We start from the raw sequence: 14,618 nt of genomic DNA on the forward strand, positions 1-14,618 counted from the left end.
CCTGCCCCCATAAATTTTGATTCCCTAGTCTTGTCAAAAAGCTGTCTCACTCATCCTTGAATAAATTCAATTAACCAGCTTCCACCGCTCTCTGAAGCAAATTCCAAAGGCTAGCAGCTTTCTGAGAGAAGGAGTTAATCCTAATCTCTGTCTTAAAAGGAAGACCACTTATTCCTAAACTCTGTCTGTTAGTTTTGGTCTTCTCGACAAGAAGGAATATCCTGCCAGTATTGACCCTATCCTCTTGGGAGCTTGCATCTTTAAATGTGATTGCATGTCATTCTTCAAAGCTCTTCTTCAACCTTTTATAATATAAGCCCTTCATTCCAGGAATAAGTTAATTGAACCTTCCTTACCTGAACTGTTTCTAAAACAATTATATCCTTCCTTAAATAAGACCAGAACTGACACACTATTCCAGATGTGGTTGCACCAAGGCCCTGTACAGCTGGAGTGAAACTTTCCTATTTTTATATTTAATTCCCTTGCTAAAAACAACAGTCCACTTGCTTTCCTAACCATTTACTGTATCTGTGTACTAACATTTTGTTATTCATATAGGAGGACATCCAGATCCTTTATACCGCTGAGTTCGGCAATCTCACCATTTAAATAGCAGCCTGCTTTTCTATTCTTTTCGTCAAAGTGGAAAAGTTTACATTTACACCATCTGCTAGTATTTTTTCTCCAATCGCTTAACCTATCCATATTCTTTTGTAGATTTTTTACCTTGCTTGTCAACTTACTTTCCTCCCTATCTTGATATTGTCTGCAAATTTAGCCACGTTACATTTGGTCCTTAAATTCAAATCATTGATAAAGATAGTAAACGGTCAAGACCCATCACTGATCCCTGTGGTATTCCATTAGTTAGAGCTTGTGAACCTGCTAAAGACTCATTTATTTCTATTGTCTGCTTTCTGTTTAGCGAAACAATCCTTTGTTCATGCTAATATGTGTTTCCTTTGTTATGACTGTGATGGGAGCAATGTCCATTATTCACACCATTAGTATAAATGCCTAACAGTTTCCCTTATGTTACTGCTATCCACAATAAGATACTTTTGGTTGGGTTCTTTAATGCACTCAAAGATAATTAATTTATTATAAAACAAAAGTCCATCACTAGAAGCAAGTTGCAAAATTCATTAACAACTAAATTATCTAGAATTAGAACCATATTCCCTTTAATTCCAAACATAGTCACACAATGCAATAGACAGTACAACTCTGCAGGGATGATATTTCCAAAGGGGAAAAATGAATAGAAAAGTAGATTGTGGTGAATGATCTGAAACTAAAGGGTAGAATTTGTTAAATTCTCTCAGGCCACTGGGAGTTTCTTGTTCATGAAACTGAATTGTTGACAACCATAGGTTGATGGAAAATCTTCTAGGCAAGCTATAGCTCAAAGAGAAATATCAATTGTTCCCAAGTCTTTGGGAAGTGGTCGCAGTTCATTTTTTTCAGGGTTTACAAGACAGTTGAGATACTAAGATGTAGAAACTTCATCTCATTTCTAAATACTTTGACTGAGAAAGAATTTCAGAAAAGAGACACTTCCCCTTACTACAAGTTTTGAAGATTATGTTCTGATTCCCTTTTTTCTTTTGGAAACAGAAAACGACCTGAAAGGGTTGCTAGGCAACCAACAGTACAGTGCCTCATGTCTTCGTATTTCCCAGCAATAAACTCCATCTGTTATCTGTTTAAAAACATTGCTTGGCTGTTGACCTTATAAAACTATTTTATCCAGAAAGTATCTGAACAGTTCAATATCCTCCAATTCTTCACATAATCCATAAATATAGATATATAATCCCAACATCTTATCAAATGACTCTTGAGCATTGAAAGACATAGCATCTACTGATTCTCTTTGTCCACCTTGTTACTTCTAACAAGTTTTCAATAAATTAGTTGAAGATGATTTCCCTTTCTCAAAGCCATGTTGAATCTGCTCTTTGTAATATATATCCTGCTATTACCTTCTACAATATAGATTCTAGCAATTTACTGATGACATATTAAGCTATTTAGCCTTTAGTTTCCTGCTTTTAATGAAGATCTGTAGCTCGGGTTATGGTTGGAGTTGTTGGTTCGCCGAGTTGACTGGTTTTCATGCAAACGTTTTGTCCCCCTAAGTGATATCGTCAGTACTGTGTAGCCTCTGTTGAAGCGCTGTTATTCTGTCCCGCTCTGAATTTATATGGTCCGGTCTGTCACGGTGAGCAGCCTTGTTTCCATTTTTTTTACCCTAGTGGTATGTAAATGGGGTCTATTTCAACATGTTTGTTAATTGCATTGATGGCTGAAAACCAAAAATGGAAGGAGATGTGAAAAAAGGTAACTATGGGCCAATTAATTTAACGTTTGTCATTGGAAGAGTATTATTATAAAGGATATAGTAGCAGGAGCATGTAGAAATGCAGAAGTTAATCAAGCTGGAGAGACATTGGCCTAGTGGTATTATCGCTGGACTGTTAATCCAGGGACCCAGATAATGTTCTGGGAACCTGGGTCCGAATCCTGCCACAGCAGATGGTGGAATTTGAATTGAATAAAATATCTGGAATTAAGAGTCTAATAATGACTGTGAATCCATTGTCAATTGTTGGAAAAAACCACTTGGTTCGTTCATGTCCTTTAGGGAAGGAAACTGCCATCCTTACCTGGTCTGGCCTACATGTGACTCCAGACTCTCAGCAATGTGGTTGATCCTTAACTGCCCTCTGGGCAATCAGGGATGGGCAATAAATGCTGCCTAGCCAGCGACATCCTCATCACGTGAATGAATAAAGGAAAAAAAAGTCAATATAGCTTCATGAAGGGGAAACGATACTGACAAATTTACTAGACTTGAAGAGGTAACAAGCAGAAGAGATAAAGGGGAAGCTGTAGAAGTAATATAGCAAAAACAGATTTTATTGGTGAAACTAGCAGGTCTGCCAGCATCTGTGGAGAGAGAAACAACATTAACATCTAGAGTTCAGTGACCCCATATTAGAGCTGAAAGTTAAATGGTGATGATGAACGTGGGGTGGAGGGAGATGTCAAATAAAGTGCCGAGAGAAAGGGAAGCAAACAAAGGGATTGTTGATAGTGAACCAGGAGAGAAGTAAGTGCTGAATGGGTGCTGGCAGGAAGTGTGAATAGTTGAATGTGGGTTGGCTGTGCTGGGTGTAACCCATACAGGATATGACCTGAGGGTTTGGGCGGGGCAAGTAATGAACATGTAGAAAGGTTTTCATACTCTGAAATTGTTAAACTCAATGTTGAGTCCCAGTATCTGTAAGGTACTTAGGCAGAAGATGAGGTGTTGTTCCTCCAGCTTACACTGAGCTTCACTGGAGCACTGCAGCAGGCCTAATACTGAAATGTTGGCATTGGAAACCTGGTGGTGTGTTGAAGCGGCGGACACTAGAATCTCAGGGTAATTTAACAGATAGAATAGAGGAGTTTCACAAAATAGTCACCCAGTCTGCATTTCAAGGAAGAATCCTCAGAGGGTAGTGAATCTGTGGAAGTTTGCATTGCAGAGTTGAGGCTGGGTCATCAATAATGCTCAAGCTGGAGATAGATTTTTTTTAATCAGGAAGGGAATGTTGGCTATGGGAAAATGACAGGAAAGTAGTGTATTCTTTGTACCCTTGCTAAACAAAGACTGATTCAAAGATTCAGAATGTCTGATTAAAGCTTTCCAAAGTTCTAAAGGTGTTTTAATTATTTGAGGCTGCCCCATCAGTGGGATCACGGGTAACCACTTCTGAGCTGTTCATGCCATTGGAGAGCTGCCACTCCCTGGTCAGATTGATTGAACAGTCTTGAGGTTTAGCATCTCTCTGGACACTCCATAGAGTTTTGCAATATCTCGTTTGTTTCTAAGTCAGGCTCAGAGACTGAGAATGCAAGCTGCTTTAGTTTCAATTATTTCTGGTATTTCCACACAACAATAGGTGAGGAATTCCATAAGGCACAGTGGGATACAGTTGGGAGGGAATTGCCCTGGGAGCCCTCAACATTGACTCCAGATCCCATGAAGTTTCAGGACTTCAGGTTAAACATGGGTGAAGAAACCTCCTGCTGTTTACCACGTATTGCCTTCCCTCAGCTGATGAATCATGACATCTCATGTTCAACAAGAACTGAGGGTGGCAAAGGCACAAAATATGCTCTGAGTGGGAGATTTCAATGTTCACAACCAAGAGTGGCTCAGCAGCAGCACTACTGATCTGGCTGGTTGGGTCCTAAAGGACATAGCTGCGAGACTGGGCCTGTGGCAGGTGGTGAGGGAACCAACAAGAGGGAAAAGCATACTGTTTGCTACAGATGCATCTGTCCATGACAGTATGGGTAAGAGTGACCACTACACAGTCCTTGTGTAGGCGAAATCCCAACTTCACATTAAGAATGCCCTCCATCATGTGTGGCATTATCACCATACTAAATGGGACAGAATTTGAACAGATCTAGCATATCAAGACTGCGTATCTATGATGTACTGTGGGCCATCAACAGCAGCAGGATTGTACTCCAGCACAATCTGTAACCTCATGGCCCGGCATATTCCCTACTCAACCATTACCATCAAGCTAGGGGGTCAACCCTGGTTCAATGGAGAGTGCAGGAGGGCATGCCAGGAACAGCACCAGGCATACCTGAAGATGAGGTGTCAACCTGGTGAAGTCACCAAACAGGACTACGTGCATGCCAAACTGCACGAGCAGCAAGTGATAGAACTAAGTGATCTGACAACCAACAGATCATGCCTGACATTGTCTGACAATGTGGGAGAATTGCTCAGGACTGTCCAGTATACAAAAAGCAGGACATACCCAGCTGGCCCATTAGCCTATACTCAAACATCAGTAAAGTGATGGAAGGTGTCAGTAACAGTGCTATCAGGCAGCACCTGCTCAACAATAACCTGCTCAGTGACGCCCAGTTTGGGTTCCGCCAGGGCCACTCAGCTCCTGATCTCATTACAGCCTTGGTTCAAGCAGAGACGAAAAGCTGAATTCCAGAGGTGAGGTGAGAGTGACAGCCCTTGACATCAATGCTGCATTTGACTGATTGTGGCATCAAGGAGCCCGAGCAAAACTGGAATCAATGGGTATCAGGGGGCAAACTCTCCGGTGGGTGGAGTCATACCTGACACATAGGAAGATGGTCGTGGTTGTTGGAGGTCAATCATCTCAGCTCCAGGACATCTCTACAGGAGTTCCTCAGGGTAGTGTCCTAGGTCCAACCATCTTCAGCTGTTTCATCAATGACCTTCCCTCCATCATAAGGTCAGAAGTGGGGATGTCCTCTGATGATTGCACGATGCTCAGTACTATTTGTGACTCTTCATGATCAAATGCAACAAAATCTGGACAATTTCCAGGTTTGGTCTGACAAATGGCTAGTAACGTTTGCACCACATAAATGCCAGGCAATGACCATCTTCAATAAGAGACAATCTAACCAATGCCCCGTGACATTCAATGGCTTTGCCATCAGTGAATCCCCCACTATCAATATCCTGGAGGTTACCATTGACCAGAAACTCAACTAGACTTACCACATAAACACAGTGGCTACAAGAATAGGTCAGAGGCTAGGAATCCCGCAGGGAGTAACTGGCCTCCTGACTCCCCAAAACCTGTCCACTACCTACAAGGCACGAGTCAGGAATGTAATGGAATACTCCCCACTTGCCTGGATGGGTACAGCTGCAACAACATTCAAAAAGCTTGACACCATCCAGGTCAAAGCAGCCCGCTTGATTGATACAACATCCACAAGCATCAACTACCTCCATCACCAACACTCAGTCGCAGCAGTGTGTACTATCTAAAAGATGCACTACAGAAATCTATCAAAAATCAAAGCATCTTTCAAACCCACAACCACTTTCATCTGGAAGGACACGGGCAGCAGATACATGGGAACACGACCACCTGTAGGTTTCCCTCCAAGCCACTCACCATCCTGACTTGGAAATATATCACTGTTCCTTCAGCGTCATTGGGTCAAAACATAGAACACAGAACATAGAACAGTACAGCACAGTACGGGCCCTTTGGCCCACGATGTTGTGCCGAACATTTACCCTAAACCTAAGGTCTATCTAACTTCCACCGCTACCTTATACTATCATCCATATGCCTATCTAATAGCCGCTTAAATGCCCCTAATGAGGCCGACTCCACTACCCTCTCTGGCAATGCATTCCATGCCCCTACCACTCTCTGAGTAAAGAACCTACCTCTGATGTCTCCCCGATATGTACCTCCTTTCACTTTAAAACTATGCCCCCTCATAAAAGCTACCTCCACCCTTGGAAAAAGTCTCTGGCTGTCTACTCTATCTATACCTCTGATCATTTTGTACACCTCTATCAAGTCACCTCTCATCCTTCGTCGTTCTAAAGAGAAAAACCCTAGCTCTCTCAACCTTTCCTCGTAAGATCTTCCCTCCATTCCAGGCAACATCCTGGTAAATCTCCTCTGCACCTTTTCTAATGCTTCCACATCTTTCCTGTAATGAGGTGACCAGAACTGGACACAATACTCCAGATGTGGCCGAACCAGGCTTTTGTATAGCTGGAGCATAACTTCACGGCTCTTGAACTCAATCCCTCTATTAATGAAAGCTAACACACCATACGCCTTCTTAACAACTCTATCCACCTGGGTGGCAGCTTTCAGGGAACTGTGAACATGAACCCCAAGATCCCTCTGCTCCTCCACACTGCCAAGAATCTTTCCGTTAACCCTGTATTCTCCTTTCAAGTTTATCCTTCCAAAATGAATCATCTCACACTTTTCAGGGTTAAACTCCATCTGCCACTTCTCAGCCCAGCTCTGCATTCTATCAATGTCCCTTTGTAACCTAGAACAGCCCTCTGCACTGACCACAACGTGACCCACTTTCGTATCGTCCGTGAACTTGCTAATCCACCCTTCCACTCCTTCATCCAAATCATTTACAAAAATCACAAATAGAAGAGGACCCAGAACAGATCCTTGTGGTACACCACTCGTAACTGAGCACCATGTTGAATATTTTCCGTCCACTACCACCCTCTGTCTTCTAAGTGTCAGCCAATTCTGAATCCAATCTGCCACATTTCCCCCTATCCCATGCCTCCTTACCTTCTGCATGAGCCTACCATGGGGAACCTTATCAAACACCTTACTTAAATCCATGTATACCACATTCACTGCTCTACCTTCATGCATGTCTTTGGTCACCTCTTCAAAGAATTCAAGGTTTGTGAGGCATGATCTACCCCTCACAAATCCATGCTGACTATCACGAATCAAACTGTGCCTTTCCAAGTGATCATAAATCCTGTCTCTCAGAGCCCTTTCCAATAATTTGCTGACCACTGACGTAAGATCTTGGAATTCCCTCCCTAGTGGCATTGTGTGTCAATGCACAGCACATGGACTGCAGTGGTTCAAGAAGACAGCTTACCACCACTTTTTCAAGGGGCAATAAATGCTGGACCCAGCCTTTGATGTTTATGTCGCTTGAGTGAATGAAAAAAGGTTAATCTGTCTAACTATGGGCTCCTGCAATCCACTGATAGAAGCTTCCAGCACTTTTGGCAAACTTGTAAGTGATGTGATTGCTGGCAGCTGTTTTAAATGTCTAGCAAAATCAATTTTTAAAACAAAAGGAAAGCACAGTTTTTAACAATTTTTAATATCCTTATTGTCTCTGAGCATTACATAGGAAGACTCTAGAGTTGGTTCTTTCTGAATGGAGAGTTAGTTTCAGGATAAGGAGCAGATCAATTAGGACTGAGATATGGAAAAATTTCTTCACTCAGAGATATGTAGGTCTTTGGAATTCTCTGTCCCAGACATTTGTAAAAGCTCTGTTGTTGAACACATTAAGGCTGTGGTCAGCAGATTGTTGATCTCTCAGGGAATTGAGGCATATGGAGAATGGGTAAGGAAAGAGAGTTAAACACCAAAATGTGCACAATCTTATGCAATAGTGGTGCAAGCCTAATCCGGCTTCTATTTCTTCTGTTCTTGTGAGCACTTGGATGTAGCCCTATTTAAACCTCCAGAAAGCAAAATTGAAGCGGAACATAGCGGTGAGTAAGTATCAGAAATAGACAGGGCTGAGTTGCCTGGTATTTGTGGATCTGATCAGTGATGGTTGGGACAGTATGCAGATTTTTTGCAAGCTATAGTTTAATGCCCCGGATTTTCAGAAAGCAGCTCCCTGTTAGCATTCGGAATCGCTGTTTGTCAGCATCACAGACACTACCGCATTTGGTACGCACATGCTAAACTTTGTCACCACCCACACTGATACTATCTCTGATTGAATCTTGTTTAGTTTGGACAAATTCAACTCCAGAGGATAACAGTTGAAGGAGCAGCTTGTTAAAATAATGTCTCAGGAATTTTCTGCGTCAGTTGTACAGATGAATATCTAGAATTTTATATATATATTTATGAATTCTTGTAACGTAAAAGTGAGGCATTTGATTTTACAGCATGTTGTCTTAATCACAAACAGAAGGGAAAGCATTGAGTGTCTATTACGTTTCAGTACGATGTTAATCCAAGGCTCCCTCTGAATTCTGTGTCTGCTACAGGGAACTCCTCGAAGCTGCAGCACCATTTGAAATGAGTTCTTCAGGTATCCTGACCTAAGGTCCTATTGCCACAGCCACCTTCTTCTGCTTTGCAGCCGTGATGGCATTTCAAAAGACAAACTCATCACTGCAGAGGAGACATTCCACTCCCAACCGATTTAATAGACCGGGTAACAACACACTCCACTCCATTTTGAATTTGTTTTAGTCTCTCATGGGATGTGGGCGTTGCTGGCTGGGCCCAGCATTTATTGCCCCATCCCTAGTTGTCCCTTGACAAGGTTGTGATGAGCTGCCTTCTTGAACCACTGCGTTCCATGTGCTGTAGGTTTACCCACAATCCGCCCCCAGGGAATTCCAGGATTTTTACCCAGCACCAGCGAAGTAACGGTGATATATTTCCAAGTCATTCCAAGTCAGGATGGTGAGTGGCTGAGAGGGGAACGTGCAGGGCGTGGTGTTCCCATGTATCTGCTGTCCTTATCCTTCTAGATAGAACTGGTTGTGGGTCTGGAAGGTGCTGTCTGAGGATCTTTGGTGAATTTCTGCAGTGCATCTTGAAGACAGTCCATAAAAACCGAAAGAAATGCGGATGCTGTAAATCAGAAACAAAAATAGTTTCCTGGAAAATCTCAGCAGGTCTCGCAGCATTTGTGAAGAGCAGCCCAATGGTATCAATGTGGATTTCACAAGTTTCAAAATCTCCCCTCCCCCCACCGCATCCCAAAACCAGTCCAGCTCGTCCCTGCCTCCCTAACCTGTTCTTCCTCCCACCTATCCCCTCCTCCCACCTCAAGCCGCACCTCCATCTCCTACCGACCAACCTCATCCCGCCCCCTTGACCTGTCCGTCCTCCCTGGACTGACCTATCCCCTTCCTAACTCCCTACCTACACTCATCTTTCCTGGCCCCATCCCCGCCTCTTCGACCTGTTTGTTTCCTCTCCACCTATCCTCTCCTCTATCCCTCTTCTATCCGCCTCCCACTCTCTCCCTATTTATTTCAAAACCCCCTTCCCCTCCCCCTTTTCTGATGAAGGGTCTAGGCCCGAAACGTCAGCCTCTCTGCTCCTATGATGCTGCTTGGCCTGCTGTGTTCATCCAGCCCTGCACCTTGTTGTCTCAGAGTTAACCTTTTGGGTCCAATGACCCTTCCTCAGAACTGATGGTAGCCAGGAAAATGTCAGTTTATATGCAGAAGATAGGGTGGGGAGTGAGGCTAATGAGAAAATGATAGGGTGGGATAGAGCCCAAAGAGAGAGAAAGACAGTTGGACAGACAAAGGAGTTGATAACGATCAGGCTGGGAGGGTGAGTAGTTGTTAATGGGGACTGTTAGTGACTAACAACAGTGGGTGTGTAATGGCAGGCTATGTGGTAACAAGTGTGGGGGTGGGGGGCTGGGACCTGGGAGTGTTCAGGTCCTAGAATTATTGAACTTGATATAGAGTCCGGAGGGCTGCAGGGTCCCCAAGTGGAAAATGAGGTGTTGTCCATCCAGCTTGGGCTGAGCTTCACTGGAACACTGCAGCAAGCCTCAGACAGAGAAGTTGGCCAGGGAACAGGGTGTGTGTTAAAGTGGCAGGCAACTGGAAGCTCAGGGTCTTCTTTTGGAGGTAGAACGTACGTTTCCCCAAATGTAAAAGAGACCACACTGTGAGCAGCGAATGCCGTAGACTAGATTGTGAGAAGTGCAGGTAAATTGCTGCTTCACCTGGAAGGTATGTTTGGGCCCTTGGATATTGAGGAGGGAGGAAGTAAATGGGCACATGTTGCACCTTCAGCAGTTGCAGGGAAAGGAGCCGTGGGGCTGATTTTGGGGACTGTGGGGGGAGGTGTGTTTGGGCTGAAGAAAGTGTGGACCAGGGTGTCCCAGAGGGAATGGTTCCTGTGGAAAGCGAACAGGGGAGGGGAGGGGAATATGTGTCTGGTGGTGGCATCTCGCTGGAGGTGGTGGAAATGACGGCTAATGATCTTCTGGATGTGGATGCTGGTGGGATGGTAGGTAAGGATAAGGGGAACCCTATCGCTGTTGTGGGAGGGAAGAGAAGGGTTGAGGGCAGAAGTGTGGGAGATGGGTTGGACCCGGTTGAGGGCCCTGTCGACAACGGTGCTGGGGAATCCTCAGTTGAGGAATAAGGTGGACATTTCAGAGACTCCCTTGTTGAAGTTGGCCTCATCTGAACATATACAACGGAGACAGCGGAACTGAGAGAATGGGATGGAGTCTTTACAGAAAGCAGGGTGCGAGGATGTATAGTCCAGGTAGCTGTGGGATTTGATGGGTTTATAGTGGATATTAGTGGCCAGTCTATCCCCAGAAATGGACTTATGGCAGCAATATATCAGTGGAGGTAAGATGGCACCGAAGAATGGCGACAAAGGTCCAGCAGTGGTGGCACAGTTCCAGGACAGGTCTGAGCCTGGGTACCTGGTGGTGAAGGTGTTCCAGTGGCACGCAGGAACTTGGGGCACTGGAGTGTTCACAGACTGAGGAATTCTCATTTTTCTGGTGGTGCGAGGTGGGAGAGTGATCTGGATGTTTTCTTTTTATTCATGCTTCTGTTGTTGGTGGTGCCTCTTCACTGTACTCCTGTATTCCTGCACTCGAGTACACATGACAATAAAATCTAAAGCATAAAAAGCATTACCCATCACTGAATCTGGAATTATCTGTTCCCTCATGGCTTCTACCACAAGCTGCTCCAAAAAACATCTTGTAGACATTCCACAAATTCCTTTACTCGAGATCCACTATCAACCTGATTTTCCAAGTCCACCTGCATATTGAAGTCCCCATGACTACTGCAATAGTGTTTTTCTTACATGCCTTTTCTATCTCCTGATTTATTTTCTTCCCCACATCCTGACTACTGCTAGGAAGCCTGTACATAACTCCCTCCAGGGCCTTTTCTTATTTTGCAGTTCCGTAATCACCTACCGACCTGTGCCACTTCTTGCTTTCGATTTAATTTCATTTCTTAACAACAAGGCAACCCTGCACACACTACCCATCTGCCTCTACTTTCAATAGGACGTGTATCCTTGGATAGTTAGTTCCCCGCCACATCTCTGTGATACCCGCAACATCATACCCGCCAATTTTAATCTGCGCTACAAGCTAATTTACCTTGTTTTGTGTACTGCATGTATTTAAGTACGACACCCTCAGTCCTGCATTGACTGACCCCCTTAATTGCTGTGCCTGAACTTAAATACCTGAACCTTTCCATACTGTCTGTTTTGTTACTTGTTCTGACATGGTGAAGTCGTGGTAATGTCCCTGGACTAGTAATCACATGCCTCGGGCTCATGGCCTGGGGACATGGATTCAGAAGGAGGCTTTTTGGCCCATTGTGTCCACACTGGCTCTCTGAGTGACAATGATGACTTTAGTGCTATTCATTCTTGCCTTTTCCACATTCAAATAATCATCCCATGCTCTCTTGAATGTGGCAGTTGAGTTTGCCAGTGTCATTCTTGATAGGACCATTCTTGATAGAAGTTGCTGGAAAAGCTCAGCAGGTCTGGCAGCATCTGTGAAGGAAAAAACAGAGTTAATGTTTCGGGTCTCGTGACCCTTCCTCAGTTCAGACTTGCTGAGTTTTTCCAGCAACTTTGTTTTTGTCCCTGGTTTACAGCATCCGCAGTTCTTTCGGATTTTGTTTAATGTTATTCTTGATAGTGCATTCCAGACCTGAATACTCACTGTGAGCATTTGCTCTTTTTTGCAAATTACTGTGGTAAACCTCCAAATGTTTTAGAATCTAAAGGATTAATCTTGTGAACATTGAGAAATATCTGACCATCAATTTCGACAGGCTGAACTAATCACTAATGTTTGTTCTATTAAAGTTCTGATTGCTTGATTCTGCCTCTGAGCATGATAGTTTGATGACTAATTAGTTGGATGTTAGTAAAGTTGCATTCTGGTATTTGCAGTTCCTCCTTTCTGCTCTTGGTCACGTTGGCAGTCTACCTACTGGCATTGAGATATTCCGTACTAGGAGGTCTTGCTGACCTCATTGGTTTAACTGTTTTCATTCCTGCCGACTGTGGCCTCACCCAGCTGATTGTCCTTCAGTCCACCACATGGAAACTCAACACATTGCTCCAAAACTGAACAATGAATCTGATCCAGCCAATGGGCACCCTGTCAAAATGGAAGTGGCAGCAATGGGGTGAGGTCGTTCTGAATGTGAAGTGGTGTCAATTTGTACTCAAATTTGAATAATTCTGGATGTGAATGTGAATTAATCTGTACTGGAGTTGTTCCAAATGTGAGAGAGAATCAATCAGTCTGCACCATTCGGAATGGATGTGGAGATAAATACTATCTTGTGGCTGAAGTTATATCAGGCCCAAAGGAGGACTGTTGAAGTCAAGAATCAATCATTTCAGCTTGACGACATCACCCATTAGCAATTGTCCCTCTGTAACTAGGGGGGTGCTGTTTGATGAGGCAGGATGTCCTCAGCTCTGCACTAGAGTCTGGTACACTCCTTCAGTATTATATTGGCTCAAGGTGCATTTTAAATAGAATAACAGATACCCGGGAGTGGGTTACAGACAGGAATCTAATTGAGGGGTCCGGGGTGGTTTAAATACAGAATAACAGATACCCGGGAGGGAGTTACAGACTGGAATCTAATTGAGGGGTTCGGGGTGGTTTATATACAGAATAACAGATACCCGGGAGGGAGTTACAGACTGGAATCTAATTGAGGGGTTCAGGGTGGTTTATATATAGAATAACAGATACCTGGGAGTGAGTTACAGACCGGAATCTAATTGAGGGGTTCGGGGTGGTTTATATACAGAATAACAGATACCCGGGAGGGAGTTACAGACCGGAATCTAATCGAGGAGTTCGGGGTGGTTTATATACAGAATAACAGATACCCCGGGAGTGAGTTACAGACCGGAATCTAATCAAGAGGTTCAGGGCTGTATGTTTGATGCTGAATATATTGTTGATCTTTAAAATTGTGGCCTATAACCCCATGAATATAAATCATGAGAATAATTGAGTAATAGTGAGAATAATTGGAATATTTTACATGGTAGTTTATATTTGGAATGATTTATGTATACTGAAAGGACAGTCAGGGCATTTGGCATTGCAAAGTTTCGCAAAAATGGATGATCCTGAGTCTTGTTGAAATGTCTGGGCACTAATGGATAAAGATGCAACAAGTCAGAGGTGGTGTGGGGTGGGATATGGGGGGAGGGTTTGTTTATCAGGAGGCAGAGGATGTGGGAGTGAGGAGAGATGCAGAATGACCTTAAGGCAGAGTGATTGGTTGATGAACTGATTAGTTCTCCATCAGAAGCTGACAGTTCAGTATTTCAGCTCTGTTTATTTTATGAGGTTAGATTCTACGTAACAGACCACTTAGGGATATTTTAAGCAGCCGCTATTACTCAGCTTTGAGCTTGTTCCGTTGTGAGAGAGTCAGAGGCTTTAATCCTGAACTCTGACTGCGACTGAAACCGATTTCTGTTCCTGTCCCATGGAAGATTGATACATTTCGTTGCAACATCCTGGGTAGCTTCAGGAATTACAAACAACTTCTCTGTGAGATACAATCCTTTGGGCAGGAGAGGAAGTTTTATCAGAAGAACATCGGGCAATTAAACCAGGATCAAATATTCCGGGACAAGGTTAGATCTATTGGAAAGATTTAAATCGAACTTTCCTCTACACATTATAGGAAGTGAAGATCAGGACTGCCCTCAATTTCAGCCCAGCGCAGAAAGTGACCTCCAGTGGATTGGAGCTTCTAGCCAGCTGCCCTGCCGTTGGAAGGGGAATTTCGTGGCAACAAGTCTCTTCGAGGATATATGGTGAGTGGGCTCAGACCTTTTCTTCTAAAAAGTTAATCTCACTCAGTGTCCTCTTGATAATTCTCTGGTGTGTTCTGCCTCTAAAATTTGAACCGCCCTCAAACTGGTCTTGGTATTTGAATCAGAGATAGTAGGAACTGCAGATGCTGGAGAATCCGAGACAACAAG

The sequence above is a fragment of the Rhincodon typus genome, chromosome 7, assembly GCF_021869965.1.
Source record: "Rhincodon typus isolate 14 chromosome 7, sRhiTyp1.1, whole genome shotgun sequence".
Classification (NCBI taxonomy): domain Eukaryota; kingdom Metazoa; phylum Chordata; class Chondrichthyes; order Orectolobiformes; family Rhincodontidae; genus Rhincodon; species Rhincodon typus.